This window comes from Rhinoderma darwinii, chromosome 1 (genome assembly GCF_050947455.1).
Source record: "Rhinoderma darwinii isolate aRhiDar2 chromosome 1, aRhiDar2.hap1, whole genome shotgun sequence".
Taxonomy (NCBI): domain Eukaryota; kingdom Metazoa; phylum Chordata; class Amphibia; order Anura; family Rhinodermatidae; genus Rhinoderma; species Rhinoderma darwinii.
In genome coordinates, this window is record NC_134687.1 from 80,824,261 (window position 1) to 80,846,548 (window position 22,288).

Here is a 22,288-nt window from a genome sequence, read left to right on the forward strand (position 1 = left end):
CTAGGTCACCTGACACACGCTCCTTGCATGGCACATGTGATCAATATGGTCATAACACGCTTCTTAAAGTCATATGTTGGTTTGAAGGGTGTGCTGGCCATGTCCAGGAGGGTTTGCATTCGCTTTAGACATTCGTATGCATTTAAGCACGCCCCCCTGGACTTGCAGCGTCAAAACAATCTCCCAGAACACAGCCTGATTTGCGACGTTCCAACATGCTGGAATTCCACCCTGCACATGTTGGACCATTTGTGCGAACAGCGGAAAGCAGTGAATGATTTCCTGATGCAGCAGACGGGCAGCGTTTGGAGCCAGTGTAATTTCGAGCTCAGGCACTGGCAGCTGGTTAGAGACGCATGTCGCGTTTTGAGGCCCTTTGAAGAGGCCACACGATTTGTGAGCCGTGACGCTAGCGGAATGAACGATGTTATGCGGCTGATATTCATTATGGAGCAAACGCTCACAGCGATGATTCAGCAAAGGATGGAGGAAGGATCACATCTGGCTATGGATGTTGAGGAGGAGGAGGAGGAGGAGGATGAGGAAACATGACCTGAAGCTGGATTTGGAGATGGGATCACAGGAAGGGATAGGGGACGAGGCAGCCGCACAACATGACAGTGATGGTGATGACGAGTCTGACGACGACCTTGATGATGGACAACCATGGCAGTATGGGGCGGAGATGGAACCAACCGGGCCTTCTGAAACGCTGGCCAGGATGGCGAGCTGTATGCTTCGTTACTTGCGCGCTGGCTGTCGTATTGTTAGCATGAAGCAAAGAGATGAGTACTGGATAGCCACACTTTTAGACCCTTGGTATAAAGCCAGAATGGGGGAGTTTTTTGCGCCTTCCGAGAGGGAGGCAAAATTGGCTTATTATCAAGAGAAGCTATGCAGCCAGCTTGTCACGGCTTTCAAACGGCAAACACCAGCTGCAAGCATGTCTGACCGGGGGGCCACTCTCCGCTCCCCACTGTCTTATTGTTCCACCGCCTCTGGCAGAGCTACCTCTGCAATAGGCGGCAGCAGCGGCAGCAGCAGCAGCAGTAGCCAATTCAGTTTGGAAAATATGATGACAACATTTTTACATCCAATACCCCGACCTGACACACATCGTAGTCACCAAAGGGATGTTCACCATCACCAGGTGCAGCACCTAAACAACCAGGTTCACTCGTACCTGGACTGTGCCCTTTCTCCGTCAGAAATCCTGATTCCAGACCCCATGGACTTCTGGGTCAGCAGATTGGATCATTGGCAAGAACTGGCCCAGTTTGCCATGGGTGTACTGTCTTGTCCACCCTCCAGTGTAGCGTCAGAGAGGGTATTCAGCGCGGCAGGGGGCTTCGTCACCCCTAAGCGAACAAGATTGTCCGCCAACAGCTTGGAAAATCTCACGTTTCTGAAAATGAATCAAGCGTGGATCGGTGAGGATTTTAAAACCACTGTGCCTGATGCCACTGATTAGATCTGACATTGCTGCTGCTACCGCTGCCGCCTGCTGCTGCCGCCTGCTACTACGGGATTCTGTCCTGTCCGCTCTATTTTTAATGTGCCGCTGTTGGTGCTGCTACTACTTCTACCACCAATCCACCCCCAGTGCCGTCTGCTACAAGCAGGCCTGCCCCACCACAGGGCTTTGTCCTGTGACTGTCCAGTCTCTTTTAATGTGCTGCTACTACTACTACCACCACCCTTGCTGTCCGTTGGCTACCTCTACTACCAAGTCCACCAATACACCTCCACTGCCGTCTGCTACAAGCAGGCCTGAGGCCTGCCCCACTACAGGGCTTTGTCCTGTGACTGTCCAGTCTGTTTTAATGTGCTGCTACTACTACTACTACCACCCTTGCTGTCCGTTAGCTACCTCTACTACCACCAATACACCTCCACTGCCGTCTGCTACAAGCAGGCCTGAGGCCTGCCCCACCACAGGGCTTTGTCCTCCTGTGACTGTCCAGTCTCTTTTAATGTGCTGCTGCTACTACTACTACTACTACTACCACCCTTGCTGTCCGTTGGCTACCTCTACTACCACCAATACACCTCCACTGCCGTCTGCTACAAGCAGGCCTGAGGCCTGCCCCACCACAGGGCTTTGTCCTGTGATTGTCCAGTCTCTTTTAATGTGCTGCTATTAATAATACTACCACCCTTGCTGTCCGTTGGCTACCTCTACTACCACCAATACACCTTCAATGCCGTCTGCTACAAGCAGGCCTGAGGCCTGCCCCACCACAGGGCTTTGTCCTGTTACTGTCCAGTGTCTTTTAATGTGCTGCTACTACTACCACCACCCTTGCTGTCCGTTGGCTACCTCTACTACCCCCAATACACCTCCACTGCCGTCTGCTACAAGCAGGCCTGAGGCCTGCCCCACCACAGGGCTTTGTCCTCCTGTGACTGTCCAGTCTCTTTTAATGTGCTGCTACTACTACTGCAACCACCACCCTTGCTGTCCGTTGGCTACCTCTACTACCACCAATACACCTCCACTGCCGTCTGCTACAAGCAGGCCTGAGGCCTGCCCCACCACAGGGCTTTGTCCTGTGACTGTCCAGTCTCTTTTAATGTGCTGCTACTACTACTACTTCCACCCTTGCTGTCCGTTGGCTACCTCTACTACCACCAATACACCTCCACTGCCGTCTGCTACTAGCAGGCCTGAGGTCTGCCCCACCACAGGGCTTTGTCCTGTGACTGTCCAGTCTCTTTTGATGTGCTGCTACTACTACTACTACCACTCTTGCTGTCCGTTGGCTACCTCTACTACCACCAATACACCTTCAATGCCGTCTTCTACAAGCAGGCCTGAGGCCTGCCCCACCACAGGGCTTTGTCCTGTGACTGTCCAGTCTCTTTTAATGTGCTGCTACTACTACCACCACCCTTGCTGTCCGTTGGCTACCTCTACTACCCCCAATACACCTCCAATGCCGTCTGCTACAAGCAGGCCTGAGGCCTGCCCCACCACAGGGCTTTGTCCTTCTGTGACTGTCCAGTCTCTTTTAATGTGCTGCTACTACTACTACAACCACCACCCTTGCTGTCCGTTGGCTACCTCTACTACCACCAATACACCTCCACTGCCGTCTGCTACAAGCAGGCCTGAGGCCTGCCCCACCACAGGGCTTTGTCCTGTGACTGTCCAGTCTCTTTTAATGTGCTGCTACTACTACTACTACCACCACCCTTGCTGTCCGTTGGCTACCTCTACTACCACCAATACACCTCCACTGCCGTCTTCTACAAGCAGGCCTGAGGCCTGCCCCACCACAGGGCTTTGTCCTGTGATTGTCCAGTCTCTTTTAATGTGCTGCTATTAATAATACTACCACCCTTGCTGTCCGTTGGCTACCTCTACTACCACCAATACACCTTCAATGCCGTCTGCTACAAGCAGGCCTGAGGCCTGCCCCACCACAGGGCTTTGTCCTGTTACTGTCCAGTGTCTTTTAATGTGCTGCTACTACTACCACCACCCTTGCTGTCCGTTGGCTACCTCTACTACCCCCAATACACCTCCACTGCCGTCTGCTACAAGCAGGCCTGAGGCCTGCCCCACCACAGGGCTTTGTCCTCCTGTGACTGTCCAGTCTCTTTTAATGTGCTGCTACTACTACTGCAACCACCACCCTTGCTGTCCGTTGGCTACCTCTACTACCACCAATACACCTCCACTGCCGTCTGCTACAAGCAGGCCTGAGGCCTGCCCCACCACAGGGCTTTGTCCTGTGACTGTCCAGTCTCTTTTAATGTGCTGCTACTACTACTACTTCCACCCTTGCTGTCCGTTGGCTACCTCTACTACCACCAATACACCTCCACTGCCGTCTGCTACTAGCAGGCCTGAGGCCTGCCCCACCACAGGGCTTTGTCCTGTGACTGTCCAGTCTCTTTTGATGTGCTGCTACTACTACTACTACCACTCTTGCTGTCCGTTGGCTACCTCTACTACCACCAATACACCTTCAATGCCGTCTTCTACAAGCAGGCCTGAGGCCTGCCCCACCACAGGGCTTTGTCCTGTGACTGTCCAGTCTCTTTTAATGTGCTGCTACTACTACCACCACCCTTGCTGTCCGTTGGCTACCTCTACTACCCCCAATACACCTCCACTGCCGTCTGCTACAAGCAGGCCTGAGGCCTGCCCCACCACAGGGCTTTGTCCTTCTGTGACTGTCCAGTCTCTTTTAATGTCCTGCTACTACTACTACAACCACCACCCTTGCTGTCCGTTGGCTACCTCTACTACCACCAATACACCTCCACTGCCGTCTGCTACAAGCAGGCCTGAGGCCTGCCCCACCACAGGGCTTTGTCCTGTGACTGTCCAGTCTCTTTTAATGTGCTGCTACTACTACTACTACCACCACCCTTGCTGTCCGTTGGCTACCTCTACTACCACCAATACACCTCCACTGCCGTCTTCTACAAGCAGGCCTGAGGCCTGCCCCACCACAGGGCTTTGTCCTGTGACTGTCCAGTATCTTTTAATGTGCTGCTACTACTACTACCACCACCCTTGCTGTCCGTTGGCTACCTCTACTACCACCAATACACCTCCACTGCCGTCTGCTACAAGCAGGCCTGCCGCACCACAGGGCTTTGTCTGTGACTGTCCAGTGTCTTTTAATGTGCTGCTACTACTACTACCACCCTTGCTGTCCGTTGGCTACCTCTACTACCACCAATGCACCTCCACTGCCGTCTGCTACAAGCAGGCCTGGAGTGCTTGTGAAAAGCCATTGCTTGTTGCTTTTACATCCATGTATGGATGAACCCCGGCAGGCATCTGCCAATAAAAAGGGTACATTTTTGGAGGGCTTGTGAAAAGCCATTGCTTGTTGCTTTTACATCCATGTATGGATGAACCCCGGCAGGCATCTGCCAATAAAAAGGGTACATTTTTGGAGGGCTTGTCAAAAGCCATTGCTTGTTGCTTTTACACTACATCCATGTATGGATGAACCCCGGCAGGCATCTGCCAATAAAAAGGGTAAATTTTTGGAGGGCTTGTGAAAAGCCATTGCTTGTTGCTTTTACATCCATGTATGGATGAACCCCGGCAGGCATCTGCAAATTAAAAGGGTACATTTTTGGATGGCTTGTGAAAAGCCATTGCTTGTTGCTTTTACATCCATGTATGGATGAACCCCGGCAGGCATCTGCCAATAAAAAGGGTAAATTTTTGGAGGGCTTGTCAAAAGCCATTGCTTGTTGCTTTTACATTACATCCATGTATGGATGAACCCCGGCAGGCATCTGCCAATAAAAAGGGTACATTTTTGGAGGGCTTGTGAAAAGCCATTGCTTGTTGCTTTTACATCCATGTATGGATGAACCCCGGCAGGCATCTGCCAATAAAAAGGGTACATTTTTGGAGGGCTTGTGAAAAGCCATTGCTTGTTGCTTTTACATCCATGTATGGATGAACCCTGGCAGGCATCTGCCACCATAAAGGGTACATTTTTTGAGGGCTTGTCAAAAGCCATTGCTTCTTTTTTTACCACCTTATACGTATGAACCCTGGCAGGCATCTGCCGCCAAAAATGGTTAATTTTTGTACCTTTTTTAACAATGCATTAAGCATACAACATGCACAAGTGCAGTGATTTCTGTTAGTTATCACCGTGTCCCATCCGTTTTCCTATAGCCATACATGTTGGCGTAACTTTAACACTAACTTTGCCTTAAAGACAGCTCAAAAGTTTTTGGATACACTCATGGGTGACCTAAGAGTGTTATACAGGGCTTATAGGGCTTTTAAACAGTGTTATACACGATTTTTAGGGGCTTTCTTTTATTACAGGTTCGGTCAGAATCGAACTTTTTCATGAAATTCTGCGAACCAGCCGAACCGAACTTTTCATAAGTTCGCTCAACTCTAATGAGGAATAACACTATTATTGACCACTATATGACTTGTATATGGTATCTTTTTTTGTAGGTTTCCAATTGTATGTGCTATCTCTCGTTTCCTGAGCTAGTGGGTGTAGCCTAATTGCTATCATGTCTTCCATAACTAGAATACATAGAGAAGAAAATATACTGCTCCCCAATTTATTTGTAGCACACACAGAAGCAGAAGCAGCATAGAGGATATTATACAGCAATACTAAGAAGTGTAGCTGTGAATCCTGCACTAGTGTGAAAAAGAACACTTACTAGATGCTACAGCAACGTCTGTGTGTCTGCCTGCAGGGGCGTAGCTAGGTGGGGAAGGATGGAAGATGAGATGGAAGAAGGGGGGCGCCGCTGGTACAGTCTGCAAAAACAGGTGTTTTTTTGTAATTCTTCCGGACTATTCCACTGCACATGTGCCAAAAGGGACATGCGCAGTGCAAAGTGAAGAGTACGTGACCGCGGGCATATTTTCAATCTGAAAATATGCAGGCCGCGGTCAAGTGAATAGGTTTGAGTGAGGTCGGTGCTGGGAGTGGACCACTCCAGTCACCTGACTTGAGTCACCTGACCTCACATCAGTGACGTGAGGTCAGGTGACTGACTCAGGTCAGGTGACTGGAGTGGTTCATTCCCGGATCAGCACCCACCTCACTCAGACCTGCTCCTAAATGTGAGTCATCAGGCAGAGCGGAGATCGGTAGCGGTAAGATACCGCTCTCTGCTCTCGGCCTATGTGCCACTGTCTACAAGGGGGAGCTGTGTGCCACTATCTACAAGGGGGGCTGTATGCCACTATTTACAAGGGGGGCTGTGTGCCACTAGCTTCAAGGGGGCTGTATGTCACTATCTACAAGGGGGGCTGTGTGGCTTTTCTACAAGGGGTGGGCTGTATGCCACTATCTACAAGGGTGGGCTGCATGCCACTATCTACCAGGGTGGGATGTATGCCACTATCTACAAGGGGGGCTGTGTGCCACTATCTACAAGGTTGGGCTGTATGCCACTATCTACAAGGGGGGTTGTGTGACACCATATTCAAGGGGGGCTGTGTGGCACCATCTACATGTGGGTGTGGCACCATTACAGGGGGGCTGTGTGGCACCATCTACATGGGGGTGGTACCATCTACAAGGGGGGGCTGTGTGGCACCATCTACAAGGAAAAGCTGTGTGGCACCATCTACAAGGCGGAGATGTGTGACACAGTCTACATGGGGTGTAGCACTATTTACAAGGGGGGTCTATGTGGCACCATTGGCAAGGGGGGCTGTATGCAATGTCTACAAGGGGGGCTGAGTGGCACCATCTACAAGGGGGGCTAAGTGACACTACAAAGGGGTGTGTGTGGCACAACTACGAGGGGGGCTGTATGCAATATCTACAAGGGGGCTGTGTGTGGCAGGATTTACAAGGAGGTCAGTGTGGCATTATCGGCAAGAGGGGAGCTGTGGCATTATCTACAAGGGGGGGCTGTGTGGCACTATCTACAAGAGGGGGGCTGTGTGACGCTATCTACAGGGGGCTGTGTGAGGCCTCTTTAATTTATTTTCTTATAACAATATTGCTTGTAAAATTTAGAAATGGTTTTATGTTCGAGTTACATTAAAAAAATGTTAAAAAAAAATTATTCAACTCATTGATTGATAGAGAAATCAAACATGTCGAGGAGGGAGGAGATTTGGGGAAATAAATTGGGGGGGGGCGCCAATGTGAATCTTTGCCCTGGGTGCAGAAGAAACTAGCTACATCTCTGCTCTCTGCCTCTCTCTCACTCTGCTCCCTCCTAGCCCTCCCTTCCCTATAGACTTCTATAGGCAACATGTAACCTAATCCTTCAGTGATATGTTTCATCTTGCAAGACTGATTTAGCAGTAAAATCAGAGTGAGTGAACAGTTAAAAGGAAGGGAGTTAAAGAGACTGATAAGTAGAGAAAAATGCATTTTTCTAAAAAAGGATACACTATATGGAGATTGGTATTGGGACACATACACTTTACACCTACATGAGCTTTTATAACATCCAATTTTAAATCCATAGGCATTAATATGGAGTTGGTCCTCCCTTTACAGCTAAAACAGCTTCCACTCTTCTCGGAAGTCTTTTTACAAGATTTTGGAGTTTGTCTATGAGAATTTTTGCTAATTCATTCAGAAGAGCATTTGTGAGGTCAGAAACTGATGTTGGATGAGAGGGCCTGGCTTGCAATCTTTGTTCTAGTTAATCCCAAAGGTGTTTGATGGGATTAAGGTCAGGGCTCTGTGCGAGACAGTAAAGTTCTTCCACATCAAAATCATCCAACCATTCCTTTATGGACCTTGCTGTGTGCACTGGCGCACAGTCAAGCTGGAACACAAAAGGTCCTGCCCCAAACTATTCTTACAAAGTTGGAAGCATGCATTTGTCCAAAATGAAAAACAACACCATAGCCCTCCTCTACCAATATGTACAGTTGGCACAGTGCAGTCAGGCAGGTAACTTCTCTTGGAATTCGCCAAACCCTGACTCATCCATTAGACTGCCAGATAGGGAAGAGTGATTCGTCACTCCACAGAACACACTTACACTGCTCTACAGCCCAGTGGTGGTGTGATTTACAGCACTCCATCCGACGCTTGGCATTGTACTAAGGCTTACATGCAGCTACTCGGCCATGGAAACCCAAGAAATGAAGCTCCCGGCGCACAGTGTTGGTGCAAATTGTTTGTTTTGGTTTTTTTTTAAGTGAAAGAGATTTAGAAAAAAAAATAATTTACAAATTTTACAGCATAATAACCAGTACATCAAAGAGTACATTTACAGTAATAACATAAAATAGGGAAAATGTTGTTCAGTTATATAACTGAGATAGAACTAATAATTATTTCCCTATTCTTTTTCCTTAACTTTGCTTTTTCGTCCCTCTTCCCCCTTTTTTTTCCCCCTTCCCACCCCAAATTACCACAAGCTCCCATGCGGATGTTAATGCCAGAGGAGGTTTGGAACTCTGCAGTTATTGAGTCAGCAGAGCATTGGCGACTATTTTTGCACTATGCGCCTCAGCACTCGGTGACCCCACCCTGTAACTTTACATTGTGTCACTTCATGACTGAGCTGCTGTCTTTCCTAAATGTTTCCACTTTGACTGACTCACAGTTGATCGTTGAGTATTTTGGAGGGATGAAATTTGACTTTTTACTATGGTGGCATCATATTACAGTACCACGCTGTAATTCAGTGAGCTCTTTAGAACGACCCATTCTTTCACAAAAGTTTGTAAGGCTGGGTTCACACGACCTATTTTCAGACGTAAATGAGGCGTATTATGCCTCGTTTTACGTCTGAAAATAGGGCTACAATACGTCGGCAAACATCTGCCCATTCAGTTGAATGGGTTTACCGACGTACTGTGCCGATGACCTGTAATTTACACGTCGTCGTTTGACAGCTGTCAAACGACGACGCGTAAAAATACAGCCTCGGCAAAAGAAGTGCAGGGCACTTCTTTGGACGTTTTTGGAGCCGTTTTCTCATAGACCCCAATGAAAACAGCTCCAAAAACGGACGTAGAAAACGCCGCGAAAAATGCAGCGAAAAACGTGAGTTGCTCAAAAAACGTCTGAAAATCAGGGGCTGTTTTCCCTTGAAAACAGCTCTGTATTTTCAGACGTTTTTGGTCACTACGTGTGCACATACCCTTAAGGTGACTGCATGGCTACGTGCTGGATTTTATACGCCTGTGGCAATGGGACTGAATAAAACACCCTAATTCAATGAGTAAGAGGTAAGTCCAAATACTTTTGTACATATAGTGTATATTACAAAGTTTCTTATATTTGCGTGTGCTATTGATTTATGCAAAGTTTGTTGAAAGGTTAGTGAACATTTAAGCATCCCAATTCAAAAATTATATATTTAAGCATCACAATTTTCTAGCAAACATTTCTGATACAATTTTACTTTATGCAGTTAAAAAGCAATGTAAATCTACTATTTCTTAAAGCACGCATTGCCAAAACTTTTAAAAGACTCTACATAAATGACATGGTTCAGATGACTTTATAAATGAATATTTGTAACAATTTGGCTCTCTATTCCTGCTTGACTCAACTAGATTGCTTCAATTGATTGTATTTACCCACTGTATTCATGATGTAATACTAGAAAATACCTTGCTTATTTCCTCTAAGCTAAGAAAAGCCATGATCAATTTGGTAATTTTTAGGCTGGGTTTCTTGATGAACAGTAATTTCTTATGCATAACAAGTCGGTTGCTTCAGGTAAACTAAAATTATTCCACGATCAATGGAATTTCTGCAGATTTATTTGTGTCTATAATCATCATTGAATTAGAGCAAATTGTGAAACTGCTATATTCGCTCTTTTCAGTTGTTTAAGGTAAAAACTATTATATAATAAGGGCTATTTTATATTATATTATTTACTGTACATAACTTGGAAATCAAACAATTTTAGATTACTTAAATATATGACATAGCACACAAAATATGGTTGTCTGTCGTGGATTTTTACATTTGAATTGAAAATCCAGAACATACATTTCTCTCTATTGATACAAAAAAAAATCAGAACAACCTTTATTATGATATCCTATCGTTCTACCCTGTTATATCACAGTACAAATAGCAAGCCTTCTTATATATGTGTCCTAGGTACAATCCATAGTTGCAACCATTAATGTTAGGGAATATTACACGGGAAGCTTTAGAAAAGGGCAGGGGATGATGCAGGGCCGCATGTACCATGAGGCGAGTTGAGCCTCTGGCCTCAGGTGGCAGACTGCAGAACCTCAGTGCGGGTGGTATTACAGAACTGCTGGCCGAGGTCCCCTCCACTTAGGGTGCGTTCACATATATCAGTTGTATCAGCATCAGTTTTTTTGTCTCTCAAGTGATTACAACTGATGCAAAAACTGATGCAAAAATTTGCCATCAGGCTTTTTCACAATTTTTACTACAAGAGCATCAGTTGTCATTGGTTGTTGTTACATGTCTTAAGTTTTTACCATCTGTTTTTAACATCAGTTTTTACCACAATGGTCCACCAAAAAGGTAGTCTAGGTTCTGAAAATGTGCCAATTTTATCAGTGGTTCATAGTTGTGATAGATTGGATACATGAGAGATTATATACATGTTTTGTACTTGTTATTTCACAAAACGTCTGACGTGATCCTGGCATGTCCGGGTACTCCTTCTCTACTCTGGCCTCGGTGTTACACTAAAGTCTGACACATTGTAATGTCACGTGTGTTATATACAGTGTAGGCCGAGGCCAGCGCTGAGAGGGAGAGCCCAGAAGGCAGCTGCTATCCACTCTCCTCTGATCAGATCTTCAAAGCAGCTTTGTGAGCGTGCAAAGGCGCCAAACACTAATTCTATCTTCAGGGAGGAGCTCGTTTTTGGCACCTTTACAGCTACTCAATCCCACCCCACATCTCCTAGCCAACCTACACCACGCTGGGATTGCTATTGTTTCTATTCACACGACAGGGTCCGGGTGTCGGCCGTTAAAAATGGCCGTCTCTGTCCGCTTTTGATGGCCGATTTGCATCTGTTTCGTATCTGTTCTGTGTCCGTGTTTCCGTTTTTGACATCCGACTGTGACCCTTTTTACAGCCCCTTTTCACTGTCCATTTTAAAAGCTGATGAATTTCATGTGTAGATAATGCCACAGATCCCTTTGTAGATATTGCACAGTGCCTTCTGCATATAGTGCTACACACCCCCTGTAGATAATGCCACAGTGCTCTTTGTAGATAATGCCACAGTGCCCTCTGTAGATAATGCCGCAGTGCCCTCTGTATGTAGTGCCACACACCAACTGTACTATCTATTGCAATATGATCCTTCTTATCCTGCTCAGTGTCAGCATGGAGAGGGAGGCGAGAAGGGTGTCTGCTCTGCATTGCCAGTCTGAAGAGGCTGAGGGGAAATCCTGCCATGGACTCACCACATCTACTACTGATTTTCTCTGGAGTTTCCCTGCATAACAAGAGAAAGATCCATATAGGCAGCAGCATGCACAAAATCTAAATGTAATGTGTATGTGTAGTTTGTAATGTATGTACTGTATGTATAATGTATGCGTGTGTATAGTGTATGTGTGTCTATATATATATATATATATATATATATATATATATATTGCTTGTGAAATGCTCCATGGAGTAGGGCTGAAACGTTGCGCATGTGGTGAATACATTTTCCACTTTGTCACTATCTATGAAAGTGCTGCCTTGAATTTTTTGTAGTATATATATATATATATAATATATATAGAAAACAGCGTAGAAAGCAGTGACGGCACCAGGACTTCAAGGCAGATGCAAGCAAAGTGGATTTATTCACCTCAAAAAAGATACAGCAACGTTTCGGTTCAACAGGAACCTTTCTCAAGCCAGGCTTGAGAGAGGTTCCTGTTGAACCGAAACGTTGCTGTATCTTTTTTGAGGTGAATAAATCCACTTTGCTTGCATCTGCCTTGAAGTCCTGGTGCCGTCACTGCTTTCTACGCTGTTTTCTATTTATAAAAAAAAGGGGAACTGATTCATCCCCTGGTGACGAGCACATGGCCTGATTTTCTGCTATTGTGGAGTGCTGTGTTTATCCATTGCTGGACTGTATATAATTAATATATATATATATCTAGGTATAGATATGGGTGTATGGTAATTATTCACTGTATATGTAATGTGTATATTTGTGTGATGTATTTGTGTGTATAGTATGTGTGTACGTACAGTATGTGTGCATAGCCAATCAGAAAAGAAGCGGCACAGTGCTCATCCGAGCACTTCTGCCTCTTCGTATTAGCGATCAGTGGGAGTCTCCGTGCTCGGACCCTCACCAATCAACACTTCTGACGTTTTAGTTTGACATGTCAAACGTTTTTTAAAAGTTTAGTTACATTTTAAAGGAAAGGTGTTACCATTTATTTTTATTTGATGTGTTTTAAGTTATGGGCCTATTTTTTCTAATTATTTTAATATGTTCCCTTATATAACTATGTTTATTCAAATGTTTGTACTTCTGCGGAGGCAGCAATCATTATTAGCATCTGTGTATATGTCTCTGCATGACAACTACCCAGGTGTTATATGGCACACCCAGGACATAGGAAAGTAGGGACGGGAGCCGACCCTATCTCCTATACTGGAGCTGTTCTAGATGTGAACTGTGCATGCTCTGTGGTATGCGCGGTACACAGGAACCCACAGTGACAATAGCCGGATACAATATAACAGTCACAGGCTAGCATTACCAGGGTGGGAAGGGCCAAAGTTTTTATCCATCTCCAGCCTGATAATACCAGCCTGTGGCCACCCTAGTACATGACCATCATATCAGATTGTAGGGTACTGGATCGTACCAGGCTCTTCCCGTTACCACTGCTGGTGGTGGTGGGTATTGGGGTAATAATGGGGTGGGGTAGTGCTAGCCTTTTTACTGGCTAACACTAAGACCCAGCCTTACTAATAGAACGCTGTCAATCAGAGACATAAGAAAAAAAAATTCCCCCACACAACCCTCTTTCCCTATTTTATTTAAAAAATAAATAAAAACAAAGTAGATCAAATAAATCTACGACATAGTACAAACAGTCCAGCGGTACCTAACAAAAAAAATATACATAAAATTTAGCAGTATGAAAAAAAAACAACATTATTCTCACCTACAGCAATCTTCAGCCTTAGTATAGGGGCTATAGAGCATTGCTCCCAGAATGGGCCTCTACTCTTGGGCCTGTGCTATGTGCTTGCCCCTAGTCTAAATTTTGCCACCCAGCCCCTGGCCATTGGCTACCTGCCCCCGCCATTTGCTCTCGTAGGCCACAGCTTGGTTTAGGCTTGCAGCCTACAAGAGTCCAGGAGCATGCTGATGACGTCAATGAACTCAACAGAAAGTCAGAACATCCGGCTGATGTTACAAGTCTAAAAAATGAATATATTGTGTGTTTGTGGTGTGAAGCGAGTAATGAGTAAACTCAGATAGATTGGGGGGGCGCCTTTCTATAGTTCGTCTCAGGCAGCAGAGGGACTAGGTTCACCCCTGGGATGATGTTGCTTTGACTCTAGTTTACACCTAGTTACACCTGCAAAAAAAACCTTCTCCCGTCATTAACAATAAAAAAAATTATGTTCAGGAGATGAACCCATTTCTACAAGACTTCTTGTCTCAGAGTTTGCGGTTAGACTATTTGCGCACAGGAGCTGCCATAAAGGCCCCCTTCAGTTATGCAAAGGCCTCCACAGCTTCAATTTTCCACTCAGACCTTTACTGGTCAAGTCTGTAAGTGTTTTTTTTCCAACTGAAACCCCAACATCTTTGTAAATCTTTCAGAGTCTTGGGTTTAACCAAACCCCAGGTTCCTGATTCTTTGCATCTTAAATAATGTACCCAAAAATCTAAAAAACACATTTCTTTAGTTTGACAAATAGATGTTTTTTAGGTAATCTCTGTAATACGGTTAGTATATGTAATGTAACACAGAACAGACCTGTAGAAAATATTAAGATGGTGATCCAAGAACATCATTATAAATTTATACACAATTACCCTAAATATATTGTTCAAAATGTCCTGCAAGACTGCCAGGGCTTTACATAAATCAAAAGGCATAACCAGATACTATAATTCCCCTCCGAAATATTAAAAGTAGTTTTCCATTCATCCCCTCCTCGGATGTGAAGAAGGTTGTATGTACAATTTAGTAAAATACTGGGCACCTTATATCTTACTTAATAGATCTATAATCAATTATAGTGGATAATGAATGCGCTTATAGCAAATGAAGAGAGCCTGATAAACCTTTTTTTGTGACTCTCGGCGATGTAGGAGGGTAGGACCCAGAAATGTCGATGGCACATTTATAGTTTCTGTGGGGTGGTTATTTATCACATTCCTTCTAAGAAAACACATCAACGTAACCTTATATAAGGATCTGGCAACTGGACAGGTTGAGGTCTTAATAACACTAAACAACAGGGTAATACAATGATCGTCACTTTAAGGATTTCACTTAATAATATCTCCCAGTTGGTAGTCCACTACTGGATTGTCTTAACGTTACCATGACAGAGCCAAAGACACTGCTGCAAACAGAAAGCTAAAAAGAAAAAAAAAATTACATGAATTTTACACAACTAAACCACCTAAAAAATATAATTCAAGTCCGATTTGGTCAAACCACCCATCAGATTCAATTTGGTACAAATAAATTAATCATGAATTGCCCAAGAAAGTCGTGTATGACACTCTGATGTTATCTAGGACTGTATCCAACCCCTTTCAAGCTCTTTACGCCAATATATGCAAAACAAAGAGTGCTGTATCAGCAACCAGCGGCACACTATTAGCAGCATGATTTAAATTGAAATTAAATTATTTTTATTTGAAAAATAGAAATGTCACTTGGACATAGACTGAAGTATAACGGCGCTGTATAAATGCTTGATGCCGAACAATACACAAATTATTGGATATATGCGAAACAATGAGTGCTAACAATGAGTGATGTCACGTCGGTCACATCTGTTTCAGAATGCAGCGGCACTTTATCAGCACAATGATTAATATTATTGAAGAAAATTTAGCTGCCTGTAGCTGCCTAACTAAAACACTGACAGTGACTGACTCCTATCTCTCTCTAAAATCTATCTATCTATCTATCTATCTATCTATCTATCTATCTATCTATCTATCTATCTATCTATCTATCTATCTATTCTCTTCTCCTCACTATGAAACCCACTTACTGACACTAACCCACTATCTATCTGTATTCCGTGTTTTACTTTCTCTCCCTCTCTGTCTGACCTCCTCTCTCTCTCCTCTTTGTATCTCCACAAAGCAGCAGCACTTCCTGATTGGGTCTGTTTATAGTGACAATGACTCATATGACTGTCATCCACTGAGTCATCAGTGACTCACACCTATACCCAATGGCGAATTATCATATGGGCGGTTTGGGTGGTTCTGGCGGCCGCCCGGGGCCCGAGGCTCCCAGGGGGCCCATGGCCGCCCGAACCACACATAATCTTAAAAAACTATGCAGCGCTCTAGCACTACTAACTGCTGCTGTGGACCGCGCTGGTCCCGCTTCCAACTGAACCTGCAGATTCAATTGGGTTGAATGCTGGAGCCTCGCTCCAGCATTCACTCTGCCGTGAGTGGCTCGGTGCAGGTAGGCGTCATGTAGTGACGTCATCGTGCCTGACTGCACCGAGTCACTCACGGGACAATGCAGAGAAGGAGAAGCATCCCCCACCCATCTTGGGAACGGGGATAGGTAAGTAATTATGTTATTTTTTCATTAGGTAGTGTACGTACATATGGTGGCATTATACTGTATAGGTACAGCTAATGGGAACATTATACTGTGTAGAGGCAGCTATGGAGGGCATTATACTGTGTAGCAGCTATGAGGGCATTATACTGTATAAGACAGCTATGGGGGCATTATACTGTGCAGAGGCAGCTATGGGGGCATTATACTGTGTAGCAGCTATGGGAGCATTATACTATATAGGACAGCTAAGGGAACATTATACTGTGTAGAGGCAGCTATGGAGGGCATTATACTGTGTAGCAGCTATGGGGGCATTATACTGTATAAGACAGCTATGGGGGCATTATACTGTGCAGAGGCAGCTATGGGGGCATTATACTGTGTAGCAGCTATGGGAGCATTATACTATATAGGACAGCTAAGGGAACATTATACTGTGTAGAGGCAGCTATGGAGGGCATTATACTGTGTAGCAGCTATGGGGGCATTATACTGTATAGAACAGCTAAGGGGAACATTATACTGTGTAGTGGCAGCTATGGGGGCATTATACTGTATAGGACAGCTAAGGGGAGCATTATACTGTGTAGAGGCAGCTATGGAGGCATTATACTGTGTAGGACAGCTAAAGAGAACATTATACTGTGTAGAGGCAGCTATGGGGGCATTATACTGTGTAGGACAGCTAAGGGGAACATTATACTGTGTAGAGGCAGCTATGGAGGTCATTATACTGTATGGGGCAGATATGGGTGGCAATATACTGTGGGGGCACTATGGGGAACATTATACTGAGCATGTAAAGGATCTGCCAGGCACAGCTTCGGGGTTAACTTCCTTAGGTAATCAGTCTTCACCTGAGTCTATCTCTCTGAGACTGACTCCAGCTTCCACCACTCAGGCTGGCAGGCTTAGGAGTGGGAGAGCCTATCGCAGCCTGGCCAGACTCAGCTAGCTCCCGCCCTCTGTCTATTTATACCTGCCTTTCCTTTTCCTCCTTGCTTGTAATTCTTTCCCTGTGGTTTCCTGGCCCAGCTACAGCGCCTAACAATTTGATCCTGCTCCATTCTGACCCTGGCTTTCTGACTACTCTTCTGCTCTGCGTTTGGTACCTCGTGCTCTCCTGGTTAGACTTGGCTCGTTCACCACTCTTTTGCTCACGGTGTTGCCGTGGGCAACTGCCCCTTTCCCTTTGCTTTATATTCCCTTGTATGTTTTGTCTCATGCACTTACTGAGCGTAGGGACCGCCGCCCAGTTGTACCCCGTCGCCTAGGGCGGGTCGTTGCAAGTAGGCAGGGACAGAGTGGCGGGTAGATTAGGGCTCACTTGTCAGTTTCCCTACCCCTATCATTACATAATCACAAGCCCATATACTTAGTCTACCCTGGTCCCTGACACTACTATGGACCCCCTTGAGACCCTGGCTCAGCAAATGCAGGGTCTCTCCCTACAGGTCCAGGCCCTGGCTCAGAAGGTCAACCAGCCTGAGGCTACCTTGGTGGTTCCCCTCACCTCAACTCCTGAACCCAACCTCAAGTTGCCCGACCGGTTCTCAGGGGACCGGAGGGCTTTTCTCTCCTTTCGGGAGAGTTGCAGGCTTTACTTTCGCTTAAAGCCCCACTCCTCAGGTTCTGAGAGCCAGCGAGTGGGTATAATTATGTTCCGGCTCCAGGACGGGCCCCAAGAATGGGCCTTCTCCTTGGCTCCTGACGCCCCTGAACTTTCCTCCGTTGATCTTTTCTTTTCTGCTCTCTGACTCATTTATGACGAGACTGACAAGACTGCCTTTGCCGAGAGTCAGCTGGTGACCTTACGTCAGGGTAAGAGACCTGTTGAGGAGTATTGTTCTGACTTTAGGAAGCTTCTCGGTGCAATGACCATGCCTTAAGGTGCCAGTTTAGATTGGGTCTGTCGAATGCCCTGAAAGACCTGCTAGTTAGCTATCCCTCTTCTGACTCCCTAGACCAGGTTATGGCTTTAGCGGTATGACTTGACCGACGTCTCAGGAAACGACAACGCGAACGTTTATGTGTTTTCTCCTCCGACTCCCCCATGATGCCTCCCGAGGTTCCGTTGCTTCGTTCTTCCCCGGAAGACTCAGAGGTACCTATGCAACTCGGGGCCTTCGTGTCCCCCCAACAACGTAGAGATTTCCGCAGGAAGAATGGTCTCTGCTTCTACTGTGGGGATGACAAGCATCAAGTGAACAACTGTCCTAAGCGTAAGAATGCAGCCGGAGAACTTCCGCGCCTGAGTGATCATCGGGGAGGTCACTTGAGCGCACAGGTATTTCTCGTAAATATGAAACGTAATAAGATCTTGCTTCCCTTTCAGGTCTCTTTTGGTGGTAGGTCTGCTACCGGCAGCGCCTTCGTGGATTCAGGGTCCTCTGCTAATATCATGTCTGTGGAATTTGCTATGACTCTTGCCATGCCTTTGATTGATTTGCCTAAACCTGTCCCGGTAGTGGGTATCGACTCCACTCCTCTTGCTAATGGTTATTTTACACAGCATACCCCTGTTTTTGAACTCCTTGTTGGCTCCATGCATTTGGAGCAGTGCTCTGTACTGTTGATGCAGGGATTATCGTCCGATTTGGTTTTAGGCCTTCCCTGGTTGCAGTTGCATAATCCCACGTTTGACTGGAATACTGGGGAGCTTACCAAATGGGGTAATGAATGTTTGACGTCATGTTTTTCTGTTAATTCTATTTCTCCACCTGAGGAGGTGAACACGCTACCTGAGTTTGTTCGGGACTTCGCTGATGTTTTCTCTAAGGAGGCCTCCGAAGTGTTACCTCCTCATAGAGAATACAATTGCGCTATCGATTTGGTACCAGGAGCTAAGCTTCCTAAGGGTAGGATATTTAATCTTTCTTGTCCCAAACGTGAAGCCATGAGAGAGTATATCCAGGAATGCCTGGCCAAGGGTTACATTCGCCCCTCTACTTCTCCGGTAGGTGCTGGCTTCTTCTTCGTAGGGAAGAAGGATGGTGGTCTTAGGCCATGCATTGACTACCGTAACCTGAATAAGGTCACTGTAAGGAACGAGTATCCCCTTCCTTTGATTCCTGATCTCTTTAATCAGGTTCAGGGGGCCCAATGGTTCTCTAAGTTTGATCTACGGGGGGCGTATAAACTTATCCGCATCAAAGAGGGGGATGAGTGGAAGACTGCGTTCTTCCAGAATTTCATAAATGAGATTTTGAGAGATTACCTGGGGATATTTCTTGTAGTGTACCTTGATGACATACTGGTGTTTTCCAAAGACTGGCCCCCCCACATTGAGCATGTCAGGAAGGTGCTCCAGGTCCTTCGGGAAAACAAACTGTTTGCAAAAACCGAAAAATGTGTGTTTGGGGTACAGGAGATACCATTTTTGGGTCAAATCCTCACTCCTCATGAATTCCGCATGGACCCCGCCAAGGTTCAGGCTGTGGCAGAATGGGTCCAACCTGCCTCCCTGAAGGCGTTACAGTGTTTTTTGGGGTTCGCTAATTATTAAAGGAGATTCATTGCTAACTTCTCGGTCATCGCTAAGCCTCTTACGGACCTCACTCGCAAAGGTGCTGATCTCCACCACTGGTCTCCAGAGGCTGTCCAGGCTTTTGAGGTCCTTAAGAAGTGCTTTATCTTGGCCCCGGTGCTGGTTCAGCCCAACCAAATGGAGCCATTTATCGTGGAAGTTGACGCATCCGAGGTGGGAGTGGGGGCTGTCTTGTCCCAGGGTACCAGGTCCCTCACCCATCTCCGCCCCTGTGCCTACTTCTCCAGGAAGTTTTCGCCCACTGAGAGTAACTATGATATTGGCAACCGCGAACTCTTAGCCATTAAATGGGCATTTGAAGAGTGGCGCCACTTCCTGGAGGGGGCTAGGCACCAGGTAACGGTCCTTACCGACCACAAGAATCTGGTTTTCCTAGAATCTGCCCGGAGGCTAAACCCGAGACAAGCTCGATGGGCGCTATTTTTTACCAGATTCAACTTTTTGGTTACGTATAGGGCTGGGTCTAAAAATATTAAAGCCGATGCACTGTCGCGTAGCTTCATGGCCTGCCCTCCTTCGGAGGAAGATCCTGCTTGTATTTTGCCTCCCGGTATAATCATTTCTTCTATTGATTCTGATTTAGTCTCTGAAATTGCAGCTGATCAAGGTTCAGCCCCCGGGAACCTTCCTGAGGACAAGCTGTTTGTTCCCCTGCAATACCGGCTAAGGGTACTTAGGGAAAATCATGACTCCGCACTATCTGGTCATCCAGGCATCCTGGGTACCAAACACCTCATTGCCAGGAACTATTGGTGGCCTGGGTTGCCTAAAGACGTTAAGGCCTACGTCGCCGCTTGTGAGGTTTGTGCTAGGTCCAAGACTCCCAGGTCCCGACCAGCGGGCTTACTACGTTTGTTGCCCATTCCCCAGAGACCTTGGACCCATATCTCCATGGATTTTATCACCGATTTGCCTCCATCCCAAGGCAAGTCGGTGGTGTGGGTGGTAGTAGACCGCTTCAGTAAGATGTGCCACTTTGTGCCCCTCAAGAAACTACCCAACGCCAAGACGTTAGCTACCTTGTTTGTCAAACACATCCTGTGTCTCCATGGGGTCCCTGTCAATATTGTTTCGGACAGAGGGGTACAATTTGTTTCTTTGTTTTGGAGAGCCTTCTGTAAAAAGTTGGAGATTAATCTGTCCTTCTCCTCTGCCTTCCATCCTGAAACTAATGGCCAAACTGAGAGGACTAATCAGTCTCTAGAAAAATATTTAAGGTGTTTTATCTCTGACTGTCAATATGATTGGGTCTCATTCATTCCCCTCGCTGAATTTTCCCTTAATAACCGGGTCAGTAACTCGTCAGGGGTCTCCCCCTTTTTCTGTAATTTTGGGTTTAATCCACGGTTCTCCTCCGTTTCAACTGGTAGTTCCAACAATCCCGAGGTAGAGTTCGTTCATCAGGAACTGTGCACAGTCTGGGCCCAGGTTCAGAAGAACCTAGAGGCGTCCCAGAGCGTACAAAAAACTCAGGCTGATAGAAAACGTTCTGCTAACTCCTTGTTTATGGTCGGGGATCTGGTGTGGTTATCATCTAGGAACTTGCGTCTTAAGGTCCCGTCCAAGAAGTTTGCTCCCCGGTTTATTGGGCCGTACAAGGTCATTGAAGTCCTCAATCCTGTCTCCTTCCGGCTGGAGTTACCCCCATCTTTTCGTATACACGACGTGTTTCATGCCTCCCTCCTTAAACGCTGCTCCCCGTCCTTGGCTCCCTCGAGGAAACCTCCTGTTCCCGTTCTCACCCCTGAGGGGATGGAATTCGAGGTGGCCAAGATTGTGGACAGCAAGATGGTCCAAGGCTCCCTCCAGTACCTGGTCCATTGGAGAGGATACGGGCCTGAGGAGAGGACTTGGGTACCCGCCCGGGATGTTCACGCTGGGGTATTGGTCAGGAAGTTCCACCTTCGTTTCCCCAGTAAACCAGGTCCGCTTAGAAAGGGTCCGGTGGCCCCTCATAAAAGGGGGGGTACTGTAAAGGATCTGCCAGGCACAGCTTCGGGGTTAACTTCCTTAGGTAATCAGTCTTCACCTGAGTCTATCTCTCTGAGACTGACTCCAGCTTCCACCACTCAGGCTGGCAGGCTTAGGAGTGGGAGAGCCTATCGCAGCCTGGCCAGACTCAGTTAGCTCCCGCCCTCTGTCTATTTATACCTGCCTTTCCTTTTCCTCCTTGCTTGTGATTCTTTCCCTGTGGTTTCCTGGCCCAGCTACAGCGCCTAACAATTTGATCCTGCTCCATTCTGACCCTGGCTTTCTGACTACTCTTCTGCTCTGCGTTTGGTACCTCGTGCTCTCCTGGTTTGACTTGGCTCGTTCACCACTCTTTTGCTCACGGTGTTGCCGTGGGCAACTGCCCCTTTCCCTTTGCTTTATATTCCCTTGTATGTTTTGTCTCGTGCACTTACTGAGTGTAGGGACCGCCGCCCAGTTGTACCCCATCGCCTAGGGCGGGTCGTTTCAAGTAGGCAGGGACAGAGTGGCGGGTAGATTAGGGCTCACTTGTCAGTTTCCCTACCCCTATCATTACAGAGCAATTACAAGAGCTT

The 22,288-nt window shown here is 46.5% G+C and overlaps 1 protein-coding gene across 1 annotated transcript in view; it reads left to right on the top strand.

Moving 5' to 3' along the window:
* TUSC3 (tumor suppressor candidate 3) overlaps positions 1-22,288 on the top strand; it is a 716,299-nt gene that overhangs the window by 115,325 nt on the left and 578,686 nt on the right. The gene's annotated exons all lie outside the window — the stretch shown is intronic.